The sequence below is a fragment of the Myotis brandtii genome, unplaced genomic scaffold, assembly GCF_000412655.1.
Source record: "Myotis brandtii unplaced genomic scaffold, ASM41265v1 scaffold646, whole genome shotgun sequence".
Lineage (NCBI taxonomy): Eukaryota > Metazoa > Chordata > Mammalia > Chiroptera > Vespertilionidae > Myotis > Myotis brandtii.
In genome coordinates, this window is record NW_005370495.1 from 1,127,304 (window position 1) to 1,145,638 (window position 18,335).

Sequence of the window (18,335 nt, forward strand, 5' to 3'; positions counted from 1 at the left end):
TCCCCCAGACCCACCCTGATGAGCTTCCGCCCGTGACTGCACGTGAGGACGGAACCCCAGCTCCCGGGGCTGCCCCATCGCCCCCTGTCCCGTGGCTGGTGCCGTCCAGCCCTTCCCTTCGGATACCCCACCCCCCACCCCTTCCCGTAAATAAAGTCTGTGCAATGCGTGTTCTTTTACCATCAAGAAGGAACTGCTGAGAACGTTGTGGGTGAGTAACCACATCAGGTTAACAGTGAAGGCGAGCGGACTACACTCCCCAGGACATGCCACTCAGCTATGCTGAGCATTTTGAACTGAAGTGGCTTCAGAATCGGCCTCTGACCTCCGCTGTCCTCCTGAGACAGGAAGTGAATGTCCCCTGAGAGAGGCACCCTCATCCCCAGAGGCAGGAATCATCCCTGGGGCCACAGGCTGTACAAACACACCTGTCACTCCCTCCCTGATTTGCTACTGGAACCCTGGGTCCCAGGGAGTCTTTGCAAGTCTGCTCCTTGTCTAGAAGGCACAAACGCTGCTGCTTTCCTCACGGCTTTACGTCTCCTATTTCTGTGAAGTCCCAGATGTACAAAATGTGTCCTTCTCTTCCTAATCAGCCTCGTTTCAACTGAATTCTCGGACCCTACGGGAGCCTGGAGGGTAGAAGGGAAACATTTTCCTCCCCCGCGGGATTCCAGAAGCATCTTCCTGCGGCTGTGACGGGGGCGGAGGGGCAGATGCGGGCAGAGAGACCGAGGGAGGAAGACGTGCGAGGGGCACAGAAGCACCCGCTGTCTGCTGGAGCCGCGTCACACCTCTCCCTCCCGGTTCTCTTAGGAACGCATTTCCCGCTTTTATTTCTTCGGCACGGCTGCCATTTTTACATTCTTCACACTGGAGCTCAGCTGTAGCCTCACACCCAAGTTTCAGCTTTCGTTTCTACATCGTTTTCTGGGCGCTCTCCCCTCCCGTCCCCCCAGCCTCTCCCTGGGGCCTGTTGGCATTGGCTCCCCTCCCTGGGCACCTGCTTCCTCTCAGGACCAGGGCTGGTGAGGCTCTTCCAAGGATGTGAGCTTCCTGCCTCCAGGGCATCCCTCCAGGCGCCTCACATCTTCTCTCCCCTGACTCCTCCTCCCTGGTGCGGGGGTGGGGGGTGGAGGGCCAGGGAGCAGTCCTCCCTCCTCCTCCCGCTCAGCCTGAACCCCTCCTCCATGCAGGCGGGACCCTGCCCACTTTCTCTCCTATGGGAAGCATGAGGTCCTGTTTCCAGCTGTTCTTGGAAAACAGAGAACCTGGGGCTGAGCCAGCCTGTCCTAGAGGCTGAGTCCTCCGGCCCCTGGGCTTAGCGACTTCCCTCCACCCCCCAACCTGGTGCCTCTTTGCCTCCTGACTCCACCCCGTGCCCAGGGGCCTGAGTCACCTTCCAGGATTCAGCCTCCGCCTCCAGGCCCATCTTGGTGAAAATGAGGCTCCCTGACAGAGGGGTCCTGTAAACTGGCATTCTGTTCTGGGGAGGGACCCCAGAAAAAAGAAGGGGGCGCCCCAGAAACAGGAAGGGGGCAGAGAGGGAGGCCCCGCGCCTGCTAGCATTCCTTCATTCTGCCCGGAGTGACACTGAATTATATTCCCGTGGCCCTCGGTCCCATAAATCACACGTTGTCATTTTGGACAGCGAGACTGCAGATGGCTCACTGGCATTCACGTCAATTTTATGAATGTGTAGTAGGTAGATAAGGCCGTGTGTGTGAGGTTTCTGCATGTATGAACATCCATGTTCATTGCATTGCCATGTGTGTGACCCCAGGACATGTGTGCTCTCTGAGACCCTAAGGCTGTGAGGTTCTCACAGGCTGTGCAAGAGTTCATCCATGACCAGCAGTTCACCAGCAGTAAAAACTAGCTGTGCTAGGAAAATGTCAAAAGATAATAAAAGTTAATCCCCCTCCCCCAGTTTTTCCTGATAAAAATCTTTGCAAATTCGTAGAAGATTTTTTTATAGTTCACTGGGGGGAAATCACTAGAATTTAACAAATTTTGCAGAGAAAGAAAAAGAAGTCAGAATCAGAGGAGCCAAAATGAACCTAAATGTTACCATTATAATATTTAAAAAGAGGAAAAAGATAGCAAAAAACCTCACAAGCCTGACAATTAGCTCTTTTGTACAATAAAAGGAAGAAAATTTATAAAAATGCCTCCATTCTGAGGTGTAACTCCCAGCACACACAACACGCATGGTGGTGTCCACCTAAAGCACAGGTATCCGCACTATTGATTCCCGGAAAGATCCAGAAACCAAGCCAGCCTGTGCCAGCTCCCCCTTTACAATCCTCTGGAACGAGAACCCAAAGCTTAACCGCGAAGGGGCAGCCCTGCTCCCAGGCGACTCCTGCACCCTCAGCTCAGGTTCAAGTTCACGGAGGACCACTCGGTGCCGAGCGGTGACCGAGCACCAGGAACTACGGCAAAGGAGCGTCTACCAGGGGCCACCCTGTGCGTGCCGGTCCCGGAAAGCGAGGGCGAGGCCGCGTGGTTGGGCTGGGCTAGAGAAGTCTTCTCAGAGCCAAGACCTGGGCCGCTCCTCACGCCAGAAACATGGGCACAGAGGGCTGAGGAGTGAGGGTCGCTGAGCCACACATGAAACAGGGGACAGGCATCGGGGAGGAGGCAGCTGGGTGAGCCCCACGGGCAGGAGGTGGGGAGGCGCAGGTGTGAGCTGCTGCAGGAAGGAGCCTGGCGCCTGCGCCAAGGGGTTAAGGTCTATGGTTTGGCGACAGATGAAGGAGAGCCAGTGCTCATTCGAGGAAATGACTGTGAGGTTCGAGCTGTAAACGCTGAAGGAACAAAGGGGACATATTTCCAGGCGGTGCCTCGGCTGCAGCTCAAAAACAATGAAAGTCGGTCATGGGTCATGATGATGGTCATTACTGCTGCCCTTCTAGGGGTAAGCGTGACGTGACCCGGGTCCACGGCTGCGATCCCCGCACACGGACAGTCACGGCGAGAATGCGCACAGCCTCGCACCCGGGCCTCGCGGCTCGTCCTCAGCGCGGGAACTGTTCTCATTCTACATCAGGAAAAGCAAGCCACACCAGGCTCCCATGAGCTCACAGCACAGATCCGAGTAACCCAGAAGTATCATCTATCTTAAATAAGGCGTAGAAACCCCACGCATCTGAAATCCTGCTTCAGATTGGTAATATCGGTGATTCACCCACAGCACACCTTTATGATGTCAGGATTCTCTCCTGCGTTTTCACTAAATGAGGTCAGAAATAACTGCGCTCTTTATAGTCCTTCAAAACTATCGTTGGTTCGTGTAAAATGTATTGGGTGAAATTAAGCTTGTCACCTATAATCCCCAATAAGCTCTCAGTAGACGAAATGAGGTTGGTACAGGATGGCCGTGACCACACCCTCAGTATTGCTTGTTGCTTTGGCATCAATGCGAGTGATGAGTGAGTCCCACATGAAGACAGATGGAAGACAGATGACTGACAGGTAAAAGTGTCTTCAGAAGTTGGAGTCTTATATATTCAGAGACCAAATGAAAGGTATTTTCTGAGAAATAAAACTAGTAGCTGATGCTGTTTTTCATGACACACTAAGACGCATTACAAGTCTAACACTGCTAGATCCTAAACATCACTAATTACTTAAAGTGGTCGCCATCACTTTATTTTGCTGGCAGAGTCTGCACAAAACAAACAAGCACATTGAAAAGAACAGAATGACAGAAAAAAAATACCCCTTTCTCTTCCCTTCCTATCTTAAGGGAGAGGTTTGAATAACATTCTAGGAACATAATCCTGAAAACATGGCAGTCTTACACACACACACACACACACACACACACACACACACACACACGGTTTGTAAAAATGCAGTGATGGTATCTGTGTTAGTCCACAAACACATATAAGCATATTTGCCCATGTTTCCCCCTCTAATACCAGAAGCCCTGTAACATCACTTTTCGGGTGATTGATGTTTAGGGATAAAGGAGACATGGTTAGGTTCTGGGTTTCACAGGAGCAAGCCACCTTCAACTTCCTTATCTTTAGTAGGAAGCTATAATAAACTAGAGGCCCGGTGCACAAAATTTGTACACAGGGGATGGGGGTCCCTCAGCCCTGCCTGCACCCTCTCCAATCTGGGACCCCTCAGGGGATGTCCGACTGCCTCCTGCAATCCGGGACTTCTGGCTCCTAACCGCTCGTCTGGCTCCTAACGGCTCCTAACCGCTCCTAACCGCTCGTCTGATCACCCCTAACCCCTCTGCCTGCCTGCCTGATCGCCCCTAATTGCTCCCCTGCTGGCCTGATCACCCCTAACCACCTCTGCCTCGGCCCCGCACCCAGGACCCAGGATTCCCTCTTCCGGCGGCCACAGGCACCTGGGACTCGGACTTCCCTCCCTCTTGCCAGCCACTGGCGCCTGGGACCGTGGGGCGGGCAGCTTGTCCCGGGTCCAGCTTTGTCAGGAAGGACATCCAGAAGAAGTCCGGTCTAATTAGCATATTACCCTTTTATTAGTATGGAAGATGCCTCATTCATTGTGAAAACTAAATAGCAGCTAAGAAGTTAAACTGAATGTCCACGTAAGTGACAGACTTTTAAGATCCGCACTTCCCACTCCTTGTTTACATAAGATTCTTATGGACCTGGTTTCCCGTATGATCCCTGGCAACCCCAGAAACAGGTGGGTCCTGGCAGTGGCTTTCCCGGGAACAGGCCGTGCGAGTCCTCGGTCAGGAGGTGGGATCGGGGCCCGGCCATGTGAGGGTTCTCCCTGAGCTCTGGTTTGCCCAGGTGGGAGGTGGCGCTGGGCCACCACCTCCGCCACAGGGTGCTGTGAGGGTGCGTGGGTAAAACTCACGCGGGTGCTTCGCAGAGCGCGGGTGCCAGCAAGTGTGGACTGTTGTCATGGCCATGGTTTCCCTGTTCTAGAAGGTTCTTCAATGGCACTTGGGGTCATAGAATGACCTGACTCCGCTGTTAGCAACAACTGAACATGTTCCCCCATTACACCCTCTACTTGACACTTTAAACACAGAGTGGAAGTATAAAACCATGACTTTATCCCAGCATATACACCTTTTAAAAACATTTTCTAAACTGATTTCAGAGAGGAAGGGAAAGGGAGAGAGAGAGAGAGAGACATCGAAGATGAAAGAGAATCATGGATCAGCTGCCTTCTGCACGCCCCACACTGGGGATGGAGCCTGCAACCCGGGCCTGTGCCCTGACCCAGAATGGAACCATGACCTCCTGGTTCATAGGTTGATGCTCAACCACGGAGCCACGCTGGCTGGGCCCAGCATATATACTTGATTAATAACTGAACACATTAAATAGTACTCCCTCCATCACTGTATTGTAAGTTACTCTAATACAAACTAGTGTATTTTCTGCAAAGTTAAGTTAGGCGCCAAAATAGAAAGAGGAGTAAGCATTTTAAGCTCTGAAATAATTAGTTTTCTAAGTACTTAAACACACACACACAGAAGCAAGCTTATCAATGAAGTTTGAGTTTATGCACTAATCAGGAGAGGTTTCAGTCTTAATATGTGGATTCTAATTAAATACTCAAATGTGTAGGTGGGTGATGTCCAACCGGCTGTCTAGAATTGTCAGTTACGCTGATACTGACAATCCTACATCCTACGGTAGTAGAATAATACTATTCTAGTCCTATAATTCTTACCACCAGGTACATATCAGGGGACACCATCCACCCAGTACACGTGGGAATAACAAGCGTATTTTTTCACGTTTCAGTCCTTTAAATGCTGCTAGGAAAGCCAGGATTTAAGCATTCATAATGCACTCGTGTTTCCTGGTGCCCAGAACTGCAGAAGTGTTATTGATCGAGTGTAAGCACATGGCACTCGCTAATCACCCAAGAGGATAACTGATCTAAATGATCTTCAAACATTTGTCTGTGTGGCTCCCAGATCTCTTGTCCATTAGGCTGGCTCTCTCTCTCTCTCTCTCTCTCTCTCTCTCTCTCTCTCTCATATGCATCAGAGTCCCAGGCCCTCGCCTGTGTCACTGACCCGTCTCCTTAGCAGGACACTGGAGGTTATGAGAAGCTTTACCACGTGGAGAAATGCTGCCACCGCCACAGACTGCACCTGCCACGCCTGAAACTGTCCGCCCGCCGTCGCCACGCCCAGAGTCAGCGCCTGAAGGGCCTGCGCACAGCCTTTCCTAAAGGGCTCCCCAGGCGCGGGTCCCACACAGTCTCCAGGACAGCAGGCCACACACAGTAGGGCAGCAGGCTTCGCCATGAACCTACTGAAGGGGGTTATGACACTGCTGGACCGGACGCTCCCAGCACCGGGAGATCAGTGAGGTCAGTCAGGCCAGCGTCCTGGGCCTGGAGGGACACGGGGACTCAGTGGGAGGCTGGGTGTGGGCGCAGCTCTGTGCTCTGGGATCTCTCCGCTCAGGTTTCATGTTTAATCCGTGTCTCCCTGACTTTTTAAGGATGCGGCTGGTAAGTAAACATGGGAGGAATGAAAGGAATTAAAGAATTATAGCCTCTCTTTTATATTTGATTAAAAACACAGAAGGAGAAAGATCAGAAGATGTAGGCGTGTGTTGTGTTGTGGTTAAAAGAAATTCTATGCGGAGATGAAAGGAATCTCCCTCCCCGTGCACATGAAGGACAAACCAAATGCACATATTGATTTACGCAGAAGAGAATGGCCTTTGTTCAGCGCTTACAAGGACCACGGGGAGGGGCACGCCAAAACCAACACCCACACCAGCCTCGCAGCTAGTGCACGGCGTCCGCGCTCAGACCTTCTGAGTGTACACGACTCCCCGGAACGGGAACACAATATTCTTTGTACACCTCAGTGTGCAAAAGGACTAATAATACAGAAAACTTTCCAAAAAGGCAAATGAAAGGAACTTGATAAACATTTTGGTCTGAATGTGAACAGCTTTTCCTAAGACGATATTTGGTGTGCTTTCCTTCGCTGCTGGGAAAGGGTGGGTTTGGACAACTGTGTCGAAGCTACTTGAACCACAAAACCAAGAACCCTGAAAAGCTATGTTTTTGACATTAAAAAAATCTATACTAATGAAACCAGGTCTTGTTATATATTTTTTAAATAAGTTTTATTGGTTTCAGGGAGAGGAGGGGAGAGGGAGAGAGATAGAAACATCAATGATGAGAGAGAATCATTGATCACCTGCCTCCTGCACGCCCCCTACTGGGGACCGAGCCAGCAACCCAGGTAAGTGTCTGACCAGGACTAGAACCTTGACCTCCTGGTTCATGGGTGGACACCGAACCACTAAGCAACACAGGCCGGCCACGCCTTGTTAATACTGTAGATATTTTGTTCTCAAAGCGTCAAATGTAACTGGGAAACACAAATTAACTTGCAGAAAAAAAGAGGATTATTTACATAACAACTCACATAAAATCAAACTTTACTTGGTTAAAATAATTTTATACATTTGTAATAAAATTAGGAAATGATCTTAATATAACTTTAAATAACAATAGCAAGACAAAGTGTATGTACAGTGTTATGCCAATGTTTAAAAGAAGACAGGGATGTGTGTGTGTTTGTGTCTGCATATACAGGAAAGATAACTTCAGAAGAAATAACCTTTTTAAAGACAGGGCAGTGGTTTCTCTAAGAACTAAATCTCTGTCCAAAAGTAACATCAAGACCTTTTACTTCCATAATCAGAAAAGCAATCAATTTAAAACATTAGCGTCTGTAATTAAGAATAGGTAACAGAGTATCAGAATCCCTTTCAAAATAGCCTGTATTTTCATCTAATGAAAATGAAAGTAAGAACTAGTTTTAAAGAAACATAAATTGTAGATAAATGTAAATGTTGAAGAGAGTTCAAAATATTACCAGGATGCCATCAGAATATCCATTTTTATACCATGGTATTTGGTAATACTGGCATTACTTAAAAAATGGTTTCCCGATAAACACTTACTATAAAAATTATGGTTTAATTTAACACTCTCTATATCTATATCCAATCTCTCTATACCTGTATATGCCTGTGTCAGTATCTCCAAAATGCTAGTCAATGGTTTTTTGAATACATCCCATGTGACTCAGCACCCCCTCTTCTGGGCATCTACCCCCCAAAAGGAAAACATCTATTTGCAAAACTATATGCACCTCAGTGTTCATTGCAGCATTACTCATGGTGGCCAAGCCATGGGAACGACCGGAGATCCTTCCGTAGACGATGGATACAGAGGAGGTGGTTCGAATACACGATGGGCTACGACTCAGCCTTAAGGAAGCGGAAATGCTGCCACTGTGACAACATGGATGCATCTTGAGAACATCATGCTAAGCGAAATGAGTCAGGTAGAAAAGCTAGGAACCACGTGACCTCCCTCCCCTGTGGGGTAGAAAACTGAAAGCAGCAAGTGAACAAACCGGGAAACAAACACAAGCTCATAGACTCAGACACAGGGTGGTGGTCGCCAGGGGGAAGGGGCGGGGGGATGGTCAGTGATAAAGGGGGTCACACAGTCGGCGATGGAAGGAGACTTGGCTCTGGGTCAGGGACACACAGTGTCATTTACAGATCATGTATCGTACAAATGTACACTTGAAACCTATAGAATCTTATTAACCAAGGCCACCCAATACATTTAATTTAAAAATAATAAAAAAGGAGAAAGATTTTTCAAAGCAAGGAATGTGGGCACTAGACAGGTGAAGGTGCCTGCTTGGCAGCTGGGAGACTGTGGCCCTCCTCCGGGCATTGAAACGTGTATTCTTTCTCCATCCGCACTTGCACCCCCTCCCCACCCCACCCCCACCCCGGCCAGCGTGTCCCTCATCTTACAGTCACCGCCTCAGCACATCCCAACTGGAAGGCGCTGCGTTAAACAAGCACACCTTTACTTCCCTCTTTTGCCGTATTTTCCATTTATATCCGGATAATTCCGTTGAAGTGACAGACAGGAAACTCCTGCTGCTACTTACTAAGACATAAGATTTTTCATCAGGTGATCATACGTCTCCTTTCTTTCTTTCCTTCTTTCTTTCTTATATATATTTCTATTGATTTCAGAGAGGAAGGGAGAGGGAGAGAGAGAGAAACATCAATGATGAGAGGGAATCATGGATGGGCTGCCTCCTGCACACCCCACACTGGGGATCCAGCCCACAACCTGGGCCTGTGCCGTGATCTGGAATCTAACCCTGACCTCCTGGTTCACAGGTGGGCGCTCAACCACTGAGCCAAGCCTGCCAGCCCATCATACCTTTTCTTTCACCTCATTCTAAGGACCTGCAGAATGAGCTCATTCATCTGTAACACGCATTTATTTAAACACGAGTGAGCCCGAGGAAAGCCTTATACATAAAATGCTAGCGTAATTAATTATACCTTTAGCATTCCTCACTAACTATAATCATTTAAATCTTGCCTCCATCTATTCCTTGAAGGTTCTCTTTCTCTTTATGTTCGCATAGCTTCCCCAAATGATCTAATTTGTTTGTGAGTTTCAGAGGCACCTCATAATTTACATATCATCCTAGTAATTAATAGACTGTTGGCGTGGTACGTGGTTGGTGATATATAACAATTAAAATCCAGTTTTATCTTCAATGAGTGGAGCTTAAAGTTTCAAGAGTGTCAAAAATATAGTGATATTGTCTAATAATATACCACGTGATGAATAGTTGACTCAAAATTAATAAGTAAATTGACTTATGCAATTATAAACCATATAAAATATGAATACATATTGGCTCACAAAATGAAATTAAATGTGAGGCAACTGTAGATCTATATGAAATCTTATTTTCTGAGAAATAAAAGCAGTAGAGTAGTAAGAAATGTGTCATAAAAGGTGACATTAGGTAATTACGGCTATTTTTAGAAAAAGATGAAGTCGTGAATGAGGAATCACAAAATGACGTATAAATTTAACGTAAGTAGAGTCACTTTTTATTAACCATTGAGGAGTTGGCCACCCAGGAGACTAACCTAATGCCACAGGGTCACCTTGTGCCATTGTTACCTGGACGTGTGATTAGATGCTGGGCAAAGGCACACAGTGGGGTGGGTATGTAACAGGTGTTCCTCTGTATTCACAGACTGGCCACTAGGCTGCTTATAGCAGAAATGGTTTTAAATCACATTCTTTTTTTGTTAAATATATTTTTATTGATTTCAGAGAGGAAGGGAGAGGGAGAAAGAGATAGAAACATCAGTGATGAGAGAGAGCCATGGATCAGCTGCCTCCTGCATGCTCCCTACTGGGGATGGAGCCCGCAACCCGGGCCTATGCCCCAGCTGGGAATCAAACCGTGACCTCCTGATTCACAGGTTCACGCTCCACCACTGAGCCACGCCAGCCGGGCATTGGCTGTAAATTCTATTGTGATAAACAGTGATCGAGTCCCCCCGGATGAAAGCTCATTGTGCCCTACATACATGCACTAAAATCAGTTTTTAAAACTTTTGGTTTGGGTTGTTTGGAAAAGGCTCTCGTATGGCTTGGCATTGAAAAAGGTAGTGAATTAGGGGCTTGCGTGTGAGGTAAACGTTCTGACAGCTGTAAGTAACAGTGGAAGTGCCAGGTGTAATACTGTGTGTAACGCCTACATTTAAGTTTACAGCCGACAAGAAGTGAAAATATGGACTATATTCTTGTTATCAAAATTTCCAAGTAAAATAGGAATCACAGAACCCCACAGGGAAAGGATAAATCATGCTGACAATCAACAAGCCAACTCCTCAGGTGCCGTGAAACCCCCACAGGGTCCCACTCGGCACCCACTGCTGCGGGAATCAGACCGGACGGGTCTGGAGTGAGTCATGCGGTGCGGTTTGTTTGCTTTACATTCTTGCTGTGGGGGTGACAGCGAAGGCGACACCCCCGTCCCAGGCTGCGGAGGTCAGGCCTTTACCTCCCCAAGTGCAGGGAGGAAACTCGCTCTCATTCCCACCCTTGGCTCGCCCACATTTTAACTGTAATCGTCTTAGGTGGTCCTTCCGCGCCCACAGCGCGCAGCGAAGGCCTGACATGTGTTTCAGCCATAAGAGAGGGTGTGGGAAACGCACGGGAAGATGACAGCCCACGGCATCTACCCCATGTCCGGCCGCTCTGATGGCCGTCTTTCCTTCTGAAATGCCCAGCCTTCTTCCAGTACAGTTTTCTTTTTGCTCAGAGAACTCCATTTATTTGTTTATTTTTTAAAATATTTTTAAAATTGATTTTAGAGACAGAGGAAGGGAGAAGGGGAGAGAGAGAAAATGAGATGTGAGAAACACTGATGGCTTTCACTCCCACCCAGGGCCTAACAACCACCTGGGCATGTGCCCTGACTGACCACGAATAGAACCGGTGACCTTTTGGTGCCCAGGATGATGCTCCCCTGCTGGCCTGATCGCCCCCCAACTGCCCTCCCCTGCCGGCCTGATATAGCCCCTAACCACCTCTGCCTAAGCCCCTGCCACCGTGGCTTTGTTTGGAAGGATGTCCAGAAAATGTCCAGTCTAATTAGCATATTTCCCTTTTATTGTATAGTCTAAAGGCCCGATGCACAAAATTCGTGCAAGGGTAGGTCTTCCTTCCCCCGGCTGCTGGTACTGGCTTCCCTCCGGCACCTGGGCTTCCCTCTGGTCGCCGGCAGGCACCCAGGACCCGGGCTTCCCTCACAGCCCCGCCTTTGTCCGGAAGGTCATCAGGAAGGACATCTGCTCTAATTAGCATATTATGCTTTTATGATTATAGATGGCAAATTAGGATGTTTTTTATGTGACTTTGGGGGGATTATGCTATTTGGAGTTCCCTCTATTTCTTGAGTCTGCTTTTCATAAAATGTGGGGATGTTCCTGTCATTTCTTGGAGCACTTGTTCTACATCTCAGTCTCTGTGTCTCTTGCTGTGTGTGTGTCTGTATATCTGTGTGTGTCTGTCTCTTGGTCTCTGCCTCTAACTTGCACCACTGCCCTGAAGACGTGAATGTGAACTCTTGTTACAGCCCGTAGGTCCCTGAGGCCCTGCTGGTCATGGGAACCTTCACCAGGGCCCCTTCATCCTGGAAACAATGGACGGTAAGTAGCCCCCTAACCCCACACCACCTTTGTGTCTAGAAATGGCTTAGGACAGTGGTCGGTAAACTCATTAGTCAACAGAGCCAAATATCCACAGTACAACGATTGAAGTTTCTTTTGAGAGCCAAATTTTTTAAACTTAAACTATATAGGTAGGTACATTGTTATTAACTGAATTAGGGTACTCCTAAGGCTTAGGAAGAGCAACACTCAAGGGGCCAAAGAGCCGCATGTGGCTCGCGAGCCGCAGTTTGCTGACCACGGGCCTAGGACAAAGAAACACCCTCCTCTCTGGGCTTGACAGGGCTCCCCAGTCCATTTGATTGCCTGGGACGGGGCTGGAGGCAGCCCTTCCACATTCTCATTCTTCGTCTCATTCATGATCTGATGAACGGCTTGTCCCTCCTGCCCAGCCAGGACAAATTCCATGTTAACCCAGCACAGTCTCCCTCCACCAGGTCCACGTAACCAGGCCCACCCTCAGCCTGGGCCACAGTGCTCCTCCAGGGCAGAGAGCAGCTGGACTAGGGATGACTTCCCCGACCCACGTCCCCGTGGCCTCCCCGACCCACATCCCCATGGCCTCCCTGACCCACGTCCCCGTGGCCTCCCCAACCCACATCCCAATGACTTCCCTGACCCACGTCCCCATGGCCTCTCCTGTTCACCCAACAACCACATACCCTGTTCCTTCCACCTCTGCCCGGCCTTTGAAGGACACTTTCTTCCTGAGTAAAACTTCTTTTCCACAGACTCACAGAGTGAGGGACATAGCCATTTTCTCATGTTTTAATTCACCCCATTCTTTATATAATCAGACACAATTTATTTCCCAAGCTGTGCTTTTCAGATGCGTCAGAGAGAACAAAACAAAATGCAAGCAAAGAAATGAACCAAACGTCTGCTCTAAAAGCTGGATTTTGAAGGAGAGCAAAAATGTGGTTACAGAATTCATAAAATATGCTCAACTGACTGAACGCAGGGAATGACGTGGGAGCACGAGTGTGGGTCCACGTCAGGATAAGGGGGCTATGAGGACATGGTGCCACATGGTGGAAGCAAAGTGGGAAGGGCAGGTACCTCAGGAAAAGAGTGACAAAAGTTCCAAAATTATGCCCATGTCAATGAACACTTTACATCAGATGCCACATTCCATTTTTTTTTTACAACAAATTAAGAAGTTTAGAAAGTGCTCTATAGGGTGTGAGAAGCCTTAGAAGGTGAAGTGTGATGACAAGACAGGTAATCAAGACAGGTGAGATCTGAGATATCTGAGATGATCTCCTCTCGGAGATGAGACTCTCTCACTCACTTCTTCATCCATCCATCCATCCATCCACCCACCCATCCACCCACCCATCCACCCATCCAGGCATCCAAGCATCCACGCATCCATCCACCCATCCATTCATCCACCCATCCATCCACCCACCCACCCATCTATCCACCCATCACCCACCCACCCATCTATACACCCATCCTTCCACCCATCCATCCACCCACCCATCCACCCATCCATCCATCCATCCACCCATCCATCCTTCCACCCATCCATCCACCCATCCATCCATACACCCATCCATACACCCATACACCCATGCAACCATCCATCCATCCATCCATCCACCCATCCATCCTTCCACCCATCCATCCACCCATCCATCCATACACCCATCCATACACCCATACACCCATGCAACCATCCATCCATCCATCCATCCACCCATCCATCCTTCCACCCATCCATCCACCCATCCATCCATACACCCATCCATACACCCATACACCCATGCAACCATCCATCCATCCATCCATCCATCCACCCACCCATCTATCCATCCACCCATCTATAGACCCATCTACCCATCCACCTATCCATCCATCCATCCACCCACCCACCCACCTATCCATCCACCCATCTATACACCCATCTACCCATCCACCTATCCATCCATCCATCTCTCTACTACTACTAACATTGCATATGTTTATTACCTCCCATAGCCTGAATCAACCGTAGAGAAACAATGATAACTGATGGCCTTTGTATCAGGAAGGATGGAGGGATTGTCACTCAGATTATCACCCTGAAAAATATTGTTAAAACTGATGGTTTCTGTTACAGCTGGACCGCTTACAAGTGGGCATAGAAGGGGAAATGCCCTCTACGCTGGGATGGACTGTCCTTGTACAAGGATTTGCACACTGCAATGTTCACACTCTAACCATCTCATGCCCAATAATTCCAATGTGTTGGTACTGGGGAAGCTCCAGAAAGTGTGTGCATATGTACGAAGGAAGGATCGCCTTAACTCATACCTAACAGTCACTAATTTGAGACTTTTTTCTTCCACATGAAATTAAATGTCTGTTAAGAGAGAATGAAAATCTCAACAATGCATCTCATTTAAATTTCTGAAACTTTATGTAGTTCTCACTGATATTAAATGAACATGGGGTATTTGGAAAAGATACAACTCTACGAGGTACTGGAGTACATCTATAAAATTTAGTTGCGATGGAAAAAGAGACATAATAAACATAGACCATGAAACAAATGTGAACATTAATACCATGGAGAAGGTGGGTGGTGTTTGGCAACCCTGATCCCATCTGTTCACTGCCAAACAAAAGGAAGAAATTAATAGCAAATCTTCCCTTCGCTTATTTCAACCAGAGACGAGGTGGAAAGAAATGCATTTCCATTGAAGTCTTATAGTATATTAAAATGTGTCACTTTTAGCCAAAAAATAAGTTTCATAAAACCTGTTCTAATAATTTCCATGAGTTTAAATAGAATTATCAGTTGTTTGGTTACAAGCATCATGTTTTTCAATGTGTTGTGACTGCCTTTACACATGTTTTCCATGTATGTCTCCCCAGGAGACACGGAGTACTTATCGGATCCGTATCTATAGAAAGAGCACACAGCTGTCGCTCCAGTGTTTTGCACGTCCTCATTAATAGGTGCAGGCGGGGTTGCACTTAGTGAGTGCGAAGGAACGGGTCACTTCCGTCCTGGTGGAAGTTTTGTTGTTATACAACCAACCTTAGGGAGGGAAAATCGTCCTCCTCAAGAAAATAGAATAAAAGGCAGAATCAACCTGCCAGAGCCTACATGCAAATGCAAGTGGAAGGTGCACCCAGCTGGTTCTGAAACTCCATTAACACAAGTGTTTCTTAGGTAAATTCAAAGAAAAGTCATTGCTTGACATTTGCATAGACACTTTTTACATACATGGGCATATAGTTCCTTTTTTAAAAAAATATACATTTTTATTGATTTCAGAGAGGAAGGTAGAGGGAGAGAGAGAGAGAAACATCAATGATGAGAGAGAATCATTGATCGGCTGCCTCCTTGCACGGCCCCCTGCTGGGGATCAAGCCTGCAACCCACGGGCATGTGCCCTGACCCAGAATTGAACTGTGACCTTCTGGTTCACAGATCGATGCTCAATCATTGAGCCACGCTGGCCGGGCATGACTGATACTTTTCCAACATCACCACACGGAACCCTCTCAACCCAGAGCAGAGGAGACCAAGCTCCTTGTAGAGAAGGAGCCGGGAGCTCAGAGGGTTTCTGAACTGAAGTCCTGGCTATGACCTTGAGAGGCACAGGTGACATTTCTAGGAGTTTTGTCCACGACCAAGTCCGTGTGCTCGTCCTGTGTTGACAAGCATGGGTTTTGTTTTGTTTAGTTTGTTTTTCTTTGTTTTGTTTTTTTTTTGGGGGGGGGGAGAAGAAAAACAGGTCTTTTCAAGTGAGAAATGTGTATTTCCTTGAGGAGATAAAACCTTCAGAGATGAGTCCATGCAGAAAACTGTGAGTGTGTGTTCAGGTCCCACCCCGTGAGATGGGCTCTGAGGACCAACTGAACTTCAAATGAGAAGCATGAGGCGCCTCCCTCCTGTCCCGGAGGGAATGAGGGGTGAGTGGGCGTGGTCTTCACAAAGGGTTCCCCCCTCATCCCTCACCCCCCATTTCTACTGAACTCATTCTTCCTGCGAGGTTATCCCTGGAGAAGACTCTCCCAGGCTCCCTCACTGCCTCCATCCCTTCAGTTAACGTCCTAGTCATCCCACAACCAGGCGGCGAGCGGTCAGCGGGAGGCTGTGCCATCTCTCCTATTCAGTCTTGACGTCTCAACCTGAACGTGACCTTGGAGTGCCGTCCCTCTGACCTGCAGTCTCCCCTGGTCAGTTCGGTCAGTGCAAAGCTGTGACTGCCCTGTGCACAGGCTCAAACCCCAGGGTCTCGCTTGAATTTTACAACCAGAGACTATCTTATGGCAGAGGCCTCACCGTCACCCCCACATGGTCTCTGCACTACTCAGCTGATGGACAGCGGATGGTTCTGGAAGCTTTTCCCTGGGTGAGCCCAGTTTTGCAGTGGGGGACCCTGGCTGGGCACTGACGTGGAGGGGAGGGGAGCACAGCTCTGACCTTTCCTCCCCAGTAACAAAGGAGGGACTCCCCCAAGCAGTGAGCTCCCAACAGGGCCGGCAGCGTGATCCCACTCACTCTGCGCTCTCACAACACAATGGTCCTACCGCTGAACAGAGAGCTCCCTGTGTGACCATCTCTCACTAACTTCCGAAGCCGCTCAATTGCAGGTTTCTCAGCTTTTAAGGGCATCATCCCCACTAGCCCCTGACTTTCCGAGTATTAAATGAGAAAATTCAGGTAGCTCACTGGCTTCAGTAAAGAGCTATTTAACTATTTCCTCCCACATGCGCACACCCATGTTTCCTTTGGGTCTACAATGACTTTGAGAGTTGCTATCATTTCTGTTCCAATGCCTGGTAGTAACGGATTGCATTAATGTAGGCACGAGTGCTACGAGCCACATCAGAAACCTTCACACAGACACGCACACGCGTGTACACCATTGCGATTCCTGAATGTCTCGGTGTAGGATAGGAATAGTTGCAATATTCCACGGTTGAATGCAGATGAGACTTGAGTGCCACAGCTGAGTAGAGCTATGCATACATTCACCTGACACTGGGTACACTCAGCAACCGGAAGAGGAAGAATACAGAAATACCTGACATTTGCAAATTGCAGACGCAGGCCGCTCTGTGCGCGGGTCCTCGGGCCTCTGGCGGGGCCCAGCCAATAACGGATCCGTATCTTTCATGTTCTTGTTCTTTCCTTGCTTTGAGTCTATCCCAGCCCCCAGCTGACTTCTGTGTTTGATAAGTCACCTAATAAACTGATAATGGGAACAACAGAAACTAAATACCAGTGTAACGGGGCTCATGAATCCGGCTTTCACCGATGGCCAGTGACAGAGCCGGAACCAGGAATGAGGGCTCCTGGCCCTTAGGCCCAAACATAGCTCATAACTCAGGTTTCTTTCCCGAAAATCCACAGTCAAATGTTAAACCTCCCGAAACCAAATTAAGTCATAGTTACATTCTTTCATGCTCTGGTGGCTCTTGCACTGTTTCAATGTGTAGGTGATGGGGAAATGAGATATTTGTGGGGGGCTAGCAATCTGAATCTGTGCAGGAACCTAATGCACATTCTCGATGGCCTATAATTAAGTCACTGCCCCTTTCCCCACAATCTGGTCTTGTAAGACCCTTTCCCCATAATCTGGTCTTGCAAGACCTGTTACCTAAATGCTCCCATTTTACAGAGGCCATAAACCATGAATAATACACAACCCCTCAAGGGGTTATCAGTGCTGGAACCAGGCCAGGCCTTCAGGTGTGGTCTCACGGCCCCCATTGTAAACCATGAATAATACACAATCCCTCGAGGGGTTATCAGTGCTGGCACCAGGCCAGGCCTCCAGGTGTGGTCTCACAGCCCCCATCCCCACACAGGGGGCTTTTTGCAAAGCCTGAGAAAGGTCCAGAGTCCCACCCATATTTGGGGGACAAAGAAACCAAAGGGGATAAAGGGGGAGCTTCCTCCATATTGGTTTGCTCAGGATTTGGCGAGAAACCGTCTCCCCTGAGCCACTGTACTAGTACATGCAGAATATCTGAAAATACATGGGTTTTTCCTGTATCTCCACGTACTCCTGGGTATTTTCCGGTCGCCTGGCAAATTCTGTAACATAGGTTTTCTGCATTGAAAGCTCCGGTGTGATAAAAAAAAGTGAAAAGTAGTCTGACAGGTGTGGCTCAGTGGTTGAGCATTGATCTATGAACCAGGAGGTCACAGTTGGATTCTGGGTTAGGACACATGCCCCGGTTGTGGGCTCCATCCCCAGTGTGGGGCGGCAGGAGGCAGCGCATCAATGCTTCTCTCTCATCACTGATGTTTCTCTC

The 18,335-nt window shown here is 48.4% G+C and overlaps 1 protein-coding gene across 1 annotated transcript in view; it reads right to left on the reverse strand.

Annotated features, from left to right (window-relative positions):
- CSMD1 (CUB and Sushi multiple domains 1) overlaps window positions 1-18,335 on the reverse strand; it is a gene marked incomplete at its 5' end in the record, with an annotated part of 650,642 nt that overhangs the window by 585,712 nt on the left and 46,595 nt on the right. The gene's annotated exons all lie outside the window — the stretch shown is intronic.